The sequence below is a fragment of the Mus musculus genome, chromosome 7, assembly GCF_000001635.26.
Source record: "Mus musculus strain C57BL/6J chromosome 7, GRCm38.p6 C57BL/6J".
Taxonomy (NCBI): Eukaryota; Metazoa; Chordata; class Mammalia; order Rodentia; family Muridae; genus Mus; species Mus musculus.
In genome coordinates this window covers 27,590,939-27,603,577 of record NC_000073.6, presented here as the reverse complement: position 1 = coordinate 27,603,577, position 12,639 = coordinate 27,590,939, and the positions used below count along the sequence as shown (strand labels likewise).

At 51.0% G+C, this 12,639-nt stretch overlaps 1 protein-coding gene across 5 annotated transcripts in view; it reads right to left on the bottom strand.

Annotated features, from left to right (window-relative positions):
- The window catches only part of Akt2 (thymoma viral proto-oncogene 2), a 49,275-nt gene extending 37,249 nt beyond the window's left edge, over positions 1 to 12,026 (bottom strand). Inside the window, exons 1-2 of one of the 5 annotated variants that reach the window (XM_030241998.1) lie at positions 11,343 to 11,432; positions 10,749 to 10,820 (exon numbers count right to left, since the gene is read on the bottom strand). The gene's annotated coding sequence lies outside the window, so the exon portion shown is untranslated. Of the gene's footprint in view, positions 1 to 6,322; positions 6,749 to 10,748; positions 10,821 to 10,920; positions 11,433 to 11,698 lie in introns of those variants that run through there. The other 4 variants (XM_030241997.1, NM_001110208.2, XM_006539482.2 and 1 more) reach the window with 4 other exon arrangements.
- Between the last annotated feature and the right edge of the window lie 613 nt (positions 12,027 to 12,639).

Sequence of the window (12,639 nt, the reverse complement as noted above, 5' to 3'; positions counted from 1 at the left end):
CCCTAAACCTCAGAGCATCCTAAGCCTTCCAGATGCTGGGATTATGGGTGTCTGTAACCATGCTTAGCTCTCAGTCACTGCTTAAACAGAATAAATCTCACCAGTTGTACTTAGAACCCTTTGGGGGCTGTCTCTAATCACCTCTCCTCCCTGTGCAGAGCTGACCACACACGTGACACAGCAAGGCTGGGGTTGAAACCCAGGTCCTCAGGACTTCGGAGTCCTCCTCACCCTGGCCAGGCCCTTCTAGATGGGAAGCTGAAACAAGCACCTTTCGGGGCAAGTAGGAGACTCCTGCTTTGGCAGCTCAGAGGCCCAAGTTGGGCTCTCCTGCGCCATCTCAACTCCCAAATCGGAATTCTTCTGTATGGCTGGCAACATTCTGTGATGGAGTGCAGAGAAGGGCACTTTCTCAAATGCAGTAAACCACAAAGGGTAAAACAGAGCCATGTGGTCACAAGGGAACACTATCAGCTGTTTCCTTGGGGGAGGCCTGTCTCAGAGGGAGGATGCATGCGTCCTTCCACTCCGGCCTTCAGTCCTTCTTTCATCTCAGTACGGTTGCATAAGAGAGAGATCGGTCCTCACCAGCAAGTACAGCTGGCCAGCCCTGAAAATCATTTCTTGTTTAATTTTTTCTTCCGGGTCTTCTGACCTTTGTCTCCTGTGCTTTAGCACCGTGGCCCTTTGTAGTTGGACATTTTCAGTAGTTTGTTTATCTATCCTCTTGTGGGTGGGTGCCACCAGAAAGGCACTAATTTCTTGGTTAATATGGTTTAGTAGGCGAAGGTACTCACCACCAGGCTGGACAACCTGAGTTCAATTTCTAGGACCTACATGGCAGAGAAAACCAACTCCCACAAGTTATCTTCTGAATTCCATGTGCATAGCACGGCACATGTATGTATGCACACAGACACACACACAGAAATTCTGTACCAAATCTAGGCCTAGTGGCACAGGCCTACAATCCCAGATCACGTAAAGGCTTTGGCCAGAAGATCACAAGCTCAGGGCCTTCCTGTGCTACAGAGAGTTCAAGGCCTGTCTTGAATTTACTGAGACCCATCTCAAAATAAAAACCACCAAGAGAGTTAAGTGGAATGGCTCAGCAGTAGCATGCTTGCCTAGCATATGGGCATCCTGGATTCCATCCCAACATAAGAAAAAAAAAGGGGGGGAAGGAGAGAAAGATTGCTATTCATAGTACTTTTGTGCATTTTTAAGACAAGGTCTCACTACTTTTGAAGTCCGAACTGGCTTTAATTTAGTGAAGGCCTTCTAGAAAATCAGATACAGGGTCAGTAGAGATCTCCAGTTCTGAGCTTCAGTGCCCAAGAAGGCAGGTACTTAAGTAAAACATGCACAACAGGCCTCAGGGCCGTGCTAACAGAGCTCCAGGTGCAGGAACCAAGGTGGCCTTGGGATCCAAACTGAACACTCCCTAAGCGGCAGCTGCAGGGGTCAGGTATTATTATTATTCCCTCTGGTGGGTGGAGGAGACACTGGGTATTTCTGAACATGTAAAATGTTACCTACTCCACCTCCCTGGTGAAATGGTGGCTTTTAAAAGACTTAACTTTCTTCTTCAGCACACATCCCCCACCCACCCATCTGTCTCCTGAAGTAGGTAGGATTGAAGGCAGGATGAAGGTGTAGGCAGCTGCCAGAGACTGGGACAAGAATAAGCCCAGAACAGATTTCCTTGTCTTCTCTACCACCTCCCCCAACACACACCTTCCCCTCACTGAACCCCCGGAAATCATGTCAAGTATTCCAGTCTGCACAGCCATGCTCTCCACACAAACCAAGAACACCAGCTGCACTCAGTGGGCTTCTCCAAGCACAGCTGACAGGCATGCGTGGAACACGCCCAAGGCCCTTACCCAGGCTGTCAACGACCACCTGCCTCTGAACTGCAGCCTCTGCAGACCAACACATAAAATCATTTCTTGTCTGGGTCCCTTGAGGAGTTTGCTCTTACCAGGACCTTTGTATTCGCTGCTTTCCTAGCTAGGATACTGTTCACTGTGCTCTCAGCCCAACCCTCCATCTTCAGGGAAACCTTCCCTGAATGACAAGGACACTTGACACTCAGCCTGGCCCTCCCTCAGAAAACAGACCTCTACTTGCCTCTGGCAATGTGGCCTCTGCTGGTAGGGACAGAATCTACTCTGGTCCCCACTGTTACCAGTCCTAAACACTACCCATCACAGGGCCAGACCTAGAACTTTAAATAATTCCAGGAGGGCTAACAACTAGACCCAGAGCTTTTGTGCTCTAGACCCCCAGGTGGAGGTAAAAACAAACACTCCACATTCACTGGATCCCTAAATATGGTGTCCACTGTGCCAGCACTGGCACTAAGGATTTCTCTGTGACCAAACAGAACCCCTGCGGTGGGAGGAGAAGGCAAAATAAACAGGTAAATTATATAGCACATTCAAGATGTCCAAAATCATGGAGACCAAGGAGAGGTCACATAAAGGCTCATGTAGATGGTAACATCTGAGCAAAACTGTGACCCAGACAAGCCACATGGAAAGCTGGAAGAAGAGCGTGCTGGGAGGACCTGAGGCTGAGGTGAGAAAGGTACCAGTGAGCCAGCCCAGCACCTCTGAAGGCTTTGGTTCTCCCTGGGAAAGAGATGGAGACCTGTGGCCTGAAATGGCAAGGTGAGAGGCTGCATCACAGCCTTCCTTCCTTTCCACTGGTCCCAACGTGAGGTCACACCATGTACCTCACTTGGGGACCAAAGGAACCATATCTGATACAAAAGAAGTCAAGATGGGAACATCTAGACAGCTAAAATACATGCAGCCGAAGAGACTAAACTTCTGCCATCGGACCTAAGCCTGCAACTCCCTCTGCCTTTGCTCCCAAGACTAAGCCATCACTCTTCTCACATTGTTCTCTCTACCATATCAAGGCCACTACTGTCTCAGACACCCTGCAGACATCAGCACACATATGCGCACACTCAGAGCAAGGCCTCTAACTGGCTGACCCTGCATTGTCATCACTCCTTCCCTGGTCTCCCATCTGTGCTCTAAGCAAGGCTGGTGCTCAGAGGGGACCCAGGAACAAACGAGAAGGGGCTTGCTTTCCCATTGCAAGTTATTTGTGGGAGGACTCCTCAAAGAGCTGGTACAAGCTAACATGAGTCCTGATGGATAAGTGGTGCGACCTTCCCCATTATGCAGATAAGCAGGCTGAAGCTGGAGCCTAAACTAGGAACACAAATCACACAGGACAATGCCCTGAACCAGTGCAGGAAACATCTGTCCTTAAAGTAGAACAAACCAACGCAACTTTTGCATTTGCAGAAGTGCAGACACTGAACACCTGAGCTAGGGTCCTGCAGAGCCACACTTTCCCTTTTCTTTAACTGTAATTGCTTAGCATACAAACAGAGCACATGACTAGAAGCTACTATGCAGCCCCAGAGACCCTTGGCATGTAACACCTGGCGTCTGATGGAGGAGGACGGTGGGCAGGGCTCTCTGGCCAAGAAGGCATCATGGCACTATCTATACCCATCCCTCCCAGGACACAGGCATGCTAGGCGGAGGCCTCAGTGAGCACAGAATCTTGTTGTACCCCTTCCAGGGGCTACCTAGGGCTCTTCTGGACATCTGCTCCCTTGTCTGTAAGCTTGGATTGAGCACTAATAGGACTAAGAATGTGCTTATGTTACCACAAAGACAATTTTTTAGACACGGTCTGGTAGCAGTCAGGAGACTGAAGCAGGGAGAATCTCTGTGAGTTCAAGGCTACTCAGGAAGTTTTAGGCTAGCCAGGCCTATTTAGTGAGACCCTGTCTTGAAAGAGACAGAGTCAGATTTATTTATATGCCTGTGTTGGCATGGCATTCTGAATGAGGTATGATTACATGGGGATGTGACAAGCCTGGAGAAAATGGCAGCTTTTGCACAAAGCCCAACTGTCAAATCCAGGACCATCAGGGTAAGGGCCTGGGAAGTGGCTTATTAACAGTGACTAGGGTTGGAATGAAATCATAAAGATGATTCACAGCATGCCTATATTAAGTTTTTTCTCTTTCTTTCTTTCTTTCTTTCTTTCTTTCTTTCTTTCTTTCTTTTTCTTTTTTTCTTTTTTGAGACAGGGTTACTCTGTATAACAGCCTCAGCTCTTCTGAAACTTTGTAGACCAGGCATGCCTTGAACTCACAGAGATGCTCCTGCCTCTGTGTCCCAACTGCTGGGATTAAAGGCATGTGCCACCACACCCTGCTAAATTTTGTAAAATAAAATACCATCTAAATGAAAATGCACTAGCTGAAGAACACAGACTACCCCAGATGCCCCACCCACCAAGGCCTCTGGATCCCAATTTGAAAAGCTGGGCCCTAAGAGAGCCCATTTATAAAGCAGATTATGGTTGGCTCTGTGCCTACCCATCTCCCACCCATTCAGGCCACTACCTGAACGCCATCCAGCCTCTCCTCATATAGCCACCCTCACTGCTTCCCTGGCCTTACTTTGAGGGCATGAAGCCCTGACTCTTCACTTCTAAGTTCTTGCCTTGTATCCTTGACTACTCCCTCAGCTCCAACTACCCTAGCCAACTCTGCTGAGCTCAACCTCCCAACCTTGCCCAGCCTACCCCTCCTGATTTCCCATTATAGCCTACCTGCTCTCTCCTCAGGAGCTTCCCAAGACCAGTTCCCTTCCCAGGCCACTTGCATTAGTGTGCTTAGACCAGGAGCTATCCCAGGAACAAGAACCATACAAGGCATAGGAAGGGCTCAATAAAACTTTACTGAGATAGTGGAATATAAAAACAAGCCAACCAGGCATTGTAGTACACATCTTTAATCCCAGCACTCAGAAGGCAAAGGCAGGTGGGTCTCTGTGAGTCAGGGGCCAGCTTAGTCTACTGAGTAAGCTCCAGGCCTGCCATAGATAGATAGATAGATAGGTAGGTAGGTAGGTAGGTAGGTAGGTAGACAGATCAAGCTTGTTTCTATTGTTTCTACAGGTATGATGATATATACCTGTGATATCAAAATTTGAAAGAAAGAGACAGGTCCATCAGCAAAAGTTCATGACCAGCCAAGGCTACAGAGGGAACTCCTGTCTCAGAAGAAAACAAACAAAAACCTCACATAGCCAGGCATGATGGTATATGCCTGTAGCCTCAGCACTGGGAAAACGGAGGCAAGAGGATGACGAGATCCAGACAGCCCGAGCTTCATTACAAAGTCCTGTCTCAAACACCAGGGCTGAGAAAATGCTCAGGGAGCGGGAGGGAGCACTTGCTCTGCAAGCACAGAGCCAGAGTTTGACTCCCCAGCCACTACAGAAGCGCCAGGCAGAGTGCTGCAGAGAGGGCTCAGCAGTTAAGCGTGTGAGCTGCTCTTGCAAAGGCTCCCAGCACCCACAGAGCGGCTCACAACCATCTGTGACTCTAGTTCCAGGGGATCTGACCCCTTCTTCTGGCCTCCAAAGGCACCAGGCATACATATGGTACACAGATAAGTTAGCAAAACACTCATATACATAAAAATTTTAGGTCTGCAACCCCAGCATTGACGGGTAGGGACAAGAAGATCCCCAGAGCTCACTGAGCAGCCAGCCTAGCTGAAACAGCAAGTCTCAGGCTCAGTGAGAGATCTTGTCTCAAGGTAGTAAGGCAGCAAGTTACAAAAGACCTGGCATGGGCATCTTCACCAATAAACTCAAGTGAAAGCACCGCACACAACCAAAATAAGCAAAGCATGCTATGCATCACTGTGTGCCTCCGTGGCTCACCTACTAACTGGAAATAAGAGCCCTTCCCACACCCCAGGATGCCATGCATGGATACAGTGCTTGTGCACAGGGCACACTCAGGAGTACAATGTGCGCCGGCACCATAGCTCATCAGGCCTCAGGCTCCCAAAACTTCCATCCTGAACCTACTCCTCCAGTCCACAAGCACAGGCTACCCACTTGAGAGTCCTTCTCTGCTCTCTGGGGCCACGAACCACAGCAGCAAGAACCCAATCAACCAAGTACCTTCTCAACAGGCTGCTGCTTTCTTATCCACTAGCTTCCTGAGGCCTCCCATGACCCTGCAGGAAAATTTCCAAGTTTAACTGAACAAACTTCACCTCAGAGAATGAACCCAGATGCTCAGGGCTCCACAGCAACCTCAAAATGCTAAAACCAGGGCTCCCTCTCAGCCACCCAGGTTTAATCACTGGCTGAGAAGAAGGAGCCCTAATTCTGGGAAGAGATGAGCAGTGGCAGCTGCCCCACTGCATTCAGGAAGGCCATCGAGGTGGCAAATGGAGAAAGGCTTAGATTTCTGGCCTCACCCTCAGAAACAACATCTGTAGCTGAGCTTCCTCGCTGGGCAGCTGAGCTCCAGGAACTTGTCGAAAGGACTTAGGGCACGCAGGCTCTCCTTAGCCAGCCCAGCTTGCTGTTCTTGCACAGCCCACCCAGAGCACAGGCCCTGCTGTGGGTGCCGAGCTGCCGAGCTGCCAGTGGGTCCTGCCCCAAAGGACCAGGCTGATCCCACCCTGCAGTCCTCCCACACTAGCGTCCTCCCTCCCTCCCTCTTGGTCCTGCTCCTAGGCTGTCTCCCCGGGCTGGGCCTCTCACTGCTTGGCTGGCTGTCCATAAGAGTCTGCCACGGAACCACCCCACCATGCAGCCCGGAGGCCCAGTGGCTGAGGGCCTTTTGCACATAGCTCTGGGAAGCTAGAGAGGCCCACAGAAGGGCAGTCCTGCATTCTCCTGAGGCCTGACTGAGATCAGCCACACAAGATGCCTCTTCCCATCCCCCATCCCTGGGATCTGTGTAGACCCCCAAGAGGTTCACTCTCTCCAGAGCAAGCCTTGGAAACATACACACCAGGGTGCCTGCCTATGCACTAAGCCTTAGGGATAAGGCTCATAGGCCAGACTAAAAGACATCCTCATCTCATCTAGGCCACTAAGCACCTTTGTGCTGAGGGGACCCCTGGTGCCAAACTACACAAACACAGCATCTGATCCCCTTCCACTTCAGGGGCTTCCACACAGGTACAGGGGCTTTCAGGGGCACTAGGGGACAGCCAGAGCCAATTCCTTCCATCCTCAAGGTTTTCACCCCGGGCCTGTCATGACTCTATCATGGTCCTCTAGGCTGAGCCCCCATGTCTATCTTAGTAAAATAGACCCTCCTTGACCATCTAATCAAAACCAAATAGTATCATCATGACCCTTTCCCCTAACCTCCATGTGTCTTGCCCTGATAACACCAACCTTGACCTGCTATGCTGTCACACTACAAACTGGTCCTTACTCTCACTAGAAGGTAAGGCCCAAGACCCTGTTCCTTCCAACTTTGGAGCCAACTGGAGAAGCAGTAGGCAGACTGTGGCAAGGACCCTTCCTGTCAGTGTGACAGCCATTCATACTGTTACTTAGCAACAGTAGCTGGCTAGGCTAACTGGAGATGCATAGACAAGTCAGCCCATTGAGTCCCCACCTCAATGCCTAAATGTACCAGCCATGGCCCTGGGGAACACAGTGTGAAACCACAGAAAAGGGAGGCAACCAGTGGGTCTCCACCAGAGCAGTTGTAGGGCAGTTATTCTCTCGAGGGGGAACTAAGAGGCCTGTGAAACAGTGCCTGGCCCTAGGCAGAAGCTTGAAAACCTCCAAGGCCAAGGTTACCACCCAACTGAGTAAATTCTCAGACCCCACATTCCTTCCCAGGCCCCATCCCCTGGCCACCAACACTCACCCACTCTCGCAGGCCTCTCCCTGTGGGACATCCCTACACCTCATCAAGCTCATCCTCTCCCCCCCCCCCACCCACCCACGGTGGTCTCCCTGCTGCTCCTAGGCAAAGAAGCTCCTGATGGTCCCCAGGGCCTCACCCAAATTCACCACCTAGCAGCTAACCTATTCCTTGCTTACCCTCCTGTTGGTTTCCTTCAGCTCCACAAAAGACTTGTGTTTTGTAAACAGGGTGTTACTATGTAGTCCTGGTTAATCTGGAACATACTATGTACATCAGACTGGCCTGGAACCCACAGAGACCCACCAGCATCTGTCTCTTCAGCGCTGGGATTAAAGACATGCTGTACAACGTTGGACAGAATTGGGACTCTGTCAGTACCCTAGTATTTTCACCTGATGCAACACCCTGCCTGCTCCCAACCTTTCCACCACTCCATGACTGTGGCAGGGATTTAGAAAAAGCACACAAAACAAAGGTATGAACCAACTCTGGAACGTGGGAAGGACCTACAGTTTGTACCGAGAGGCACTTGTTAGCTGACTTTACTGTGTGCCACCTTGACTCTACATTTGGGAAAGTGACTAACGTCAGCCCTGCTTTTCTCCTGATGTCCTCTGACAAACTACTACAAACTAGCTAGGGCACAGAATCCTAGCAGCAGTGAATTATAATTTGCTAGGCCACGCTGAGCACATACCTGTCTATCACTTGCGCCAGACATAGAAGAGGCTGCAGTATCTAGGATTCCCTGTTGCCACCTAAGGAAGGCATTGTCCTCCCTGAACTCAGATAAGGCTTCAAGAAGGCTGAAGTGCCCACTCAGAGCTACACAGCTAGCACCTGGAAGGCTGGATTTGAACTCAGTGCTTAGTACTGCACTATAGCCTTTTTGAAAACTGTGTGTATTATTGTGTATGTACATGTACATAGTTGGGGACATGCTGTGACATGCAGAGGACGACTGTGGAGCTGGTTCTGACCTTCTACCCTTATGTGGGTTCTGAGGATTGAACACAGGTTGCAAGGCCTGCATAATAGCAAATGTCTTCACCCCCTGAGCCATCTTGTCAGCCCAACATAGCTCTTTACAGAAGCTGGGAACCAGGACATTGAATGTCTAGATGGAGACTGGACAGAGTTGGATTCCTAGACACCTAACAGAAGCGAAAGCAGGGGATGGATAAGGTGGGTGCCTCGTCCTACAGCAGGTTCTGAGTGTCCGCAGAGACTCCCATGGCTTGGCACCATGGTAGAAGCTTTCTATCGATCGGTTAAGTCACTCACTGGCTCTTCACAGCAGCTGGAGCTGAGCGCCTTCGGAGTCTACTGCATGTAGATATTCTCACTCCAATCACACAGCCCGAAGAGCTCATGCTCACCCTGCCTCTAACTGGGGTCCATAGCTGCTCTCACCACCTCGCGGAATGGCTCTCCTGCTAGCGTCTTCTGTCCCCAGCACACATGTACTCAGGGCTAAAAGAGGTCTTATTCAGTTCTGTCCCCCAGTTTCTCCCGAAAAACCTGAAATGCTGAAACTTTCAAGTACAGGAACATCCAAAGAATGCAGACACCCAGAACCAGGCTCAAGAGGGCAGAGAGCACTGCAGCCTGGGACCTCTGCGTCTAAATCCCAGCCTGGCTTCCAAGGGGTCTGATTCAGACCTGGAAAAAAGCACCTTCTCCTTCAGGCTGCAATTTCTAATTTTGCTTCAACAAAAAGAAATAAAATGCTATATAAAGCCACAAGCCCAAAGCTGGGCACAGAGTAGTTAGTCGCAAACAGAAGCCACAATGGCTCAGTGCCTTGGTTGCCTTACCTGTGACCTGGGCATAACATTCCTACCTCACTGTTAGGTCTCTATAAAGTAGACAGAACGATAGGTACACAACTATAATATTTGAAACTTACATGAAGCCATCCATGTGCAAAAGGCCTATCATATCCCTAGCATGATAGGACTACTAAATAGCACATACTACCCACTATCACTTGAAATGGTGCAGCCCTGTGACTCGGTTTCCTCAACTAAAAAGGACAGCATGACAACAGAGTCTGCTACTCTAGACCGCAAGGCATCCTCCACAGTGTGTGGCACACTGAATGCTCTGAGTGAAGGTCAGCTATCAATTTCACGGTCATTACTTTTATAGCGCCTGTTAACTCTATCAGGCAAACCTTCTGAAAGCTCCTTGGAGAGGTCGAGAAGCCCATCCCTGGTGGAGAAAACCCTAGAGGACACCCACTGCCTGCACCTTCTCTCTGGGAACCACGCCGCACTGAGGCCGGCAAGCACGGACACCAACGCTGTAGATCAATGGCTACTGTCTGTTCCCTTGACCATATCACCAGACTTGTCAGCTAGGTCAATCAGGGCCTGCAGCCAATCCTCCAGGAAATTTAGACCTAGGACAAAGGTTACAGGGCAAGCCAAGATCACAAGCTAGCCTAAGGAGCAAGGACACTGGCCACACACTTCTGGGGTTCCCTGCTTAGGGACCACAGTAAGAAACTAGGTCTGTGAGGAACCTAAAGCAGTCCCAAACACTATTACGTAGCCTTTCTCCCTAGGTCAGACCAAGCTGGATAAAGTACACTCCCCTCCAAGTACCCTTGGCCTCTGCAGAGCGAACAGCTGGGAAAACAGCACTCAACCTCACCAAGAGGCCAACTGTTATCACTCAACTAGTAGGAGCGTAAACAGGACTCTAGATTGAGCTGGTAACAGGGAGGCACAAGCAGCCACGTGGCCAGGGCTGGAGAAACGTGGGCCCCTTCACATCCATATCCACGACACCAGGCAGTACCTGAACTCTCACCTGCATCTCTGAGGAGGGAATAGTAAACAGGCTAAAAATCAGCCTGACCTGAACCTATGGTTTTCTAGCAGGGGGAGGCCTGTCACCAGGTGCCAAAAGTTCTCCAAATGAGAGAAACAGGGGCCCCAAATTCTGAGAATAAAGATGCCCCCCCCCCACTTCGCTCTAGAGAGCTGTCCCTTAAAACACACCTTCCGCCCAAAAGGTGACAGGCAGGTCCAGAGGCACTTCTCCTTATCCAAGCCCGATAGCCCCTCCCTTTCCTAGTAGGGAGCCAGACTAGAGATCAGAAAACTTCAGTGACTTCTAAAACACATCTCCACCCCCGGAAGCAAAGAACTTGCCAAAGGATGTCCCACACACCTTAAAGAGAAATAATCTGAGAGGGTTCTGGAGTGGTGAGTGGACAACCCCATGATAAAAAGCAGCCCAGTAACGATCCCGTTTTCCCCAAAGTCATAAAGAAGTTCAAGAAAGGGTGAGCTGAGTGTAAACGCCCACCCCTGCATATTACAGGAAGAGAAAAGCGCTCCTCGCCCACTCAGTATCACACCCCTAAAAGTACGCCCCTTAACACTCACTCGGGCCTCCCAGCACCCTGTGCCTCAAAGATGATAAACATCACAGCCCTCCACCCGACCCTGTTCTCCTCTAAGTACAAAGACTGCTCTCTCGTGTCTAGGTGGTACTACCCTGACTGCCCCAACACGGCCACCCTGGGCCCAGACCCCTCTCCAGAAGCTCCCATCCCTCTAAGTGCACTATAGGAACGGCTCCCAAAGCACCCAAGCGGCACTTGACACGGTGAGCGCCTCAAAAGCTGGACAGGCTGGCACCACAGAGAAGGAGCTGTCTCCCCCGATGTCCCCGAGGGCAGCCCCCAGCCCGCACACTCAGAGAGAGCTCCCCCCGCCGCCGCAGTGGTATGGACCACGGCACCCGCCCCGCGTCCCTCTGGGTTTGTCCCCCCCAGCCCCGCAGCAGGCGCCCCCACTCCGTTCCGGAAGAGGGGGGGAGCCTCCAGGTCCGTGGTCCCCGCCAGGCGGGCACGGGTGGTACGGCCCAGCGAGGCCCCACGGGGGGCCAGGACGCGACCATCGCGGAGGGGAGGGCGCTTGGGGACACGCGCTGGCGTACTCACCTGTCACCGGCGGCCGCCCAGCCTCTCCGGCCGGGCTCTACCCCCGCCCATCGCCACGCTGAGCTCGTTCCCGCTCCTTATTTATGAACTGGCGGCAGCAACGGCGGCAGTGCTGGCGGCGGCGACGCCTTCTCGGAGTCAGGCCCAACGGCTCGCGCAGCGCGGGCCCCCCCGCCCCCTCCCCCCAGCCCCCAGCCCCCACTCACAGCCCCCTCCCACCCGCTGGCCGGAAATACCGCCTTTTCCAGCCACAAACAGGAACTGACGTAGTAGACCAAGGGAATGGCCTCAGAAAACATCAGACCGCAAGCGCAGGAACTAGGAGGCAGGCAGGCTCAAGGCAGCGCGCCTGCGTACTTTAGGCACCCGTCACGTTAACTTTTTATTTATTTATTTTTTTTAAGAGCCCCGTTCTGAGCTGGGGGGGCGGAGGGGGGGGTAGCATTACACATGCGCAGTAGGACACCAACAAGTAGGCTTTCCCCGAAGGCCCAGTGATTACTTCCCGGCAATCAAAGGGCTTTATTTACATATGCTTTGATCTTGTTTTATTCTTCTCTTTCCTGCCTTCCTAGTTCCTAGACCAGCGGTTCTTCACTTGGGAACCTCTCACAGGGGTTGCCTAAGATCATCGGAAAATTCAGATATTTACATTATGATTCATAAGAATAGCAAAATTAGTTATGAAGTGACAACGAAAATAATTTTATGTTTGGGGGATCACCACATGAGGAACTGTATTAAAGAGTCACATTAGGTAGACTGAGAAACACTGTCCTAGACTTTCTTTTTTTCTTTCTTTTTTTTTTTTTTTTTTTTTTTAACTTAATGTATGAGTGCTCTGATCTGCAGGCCAGAAGAGGGCATCAGATCCCCTTATAGATGGTAGTGAGCCACCATGTGATTGCTGGGACTTGAACTCAGGACCTCTGGAAGAGCAG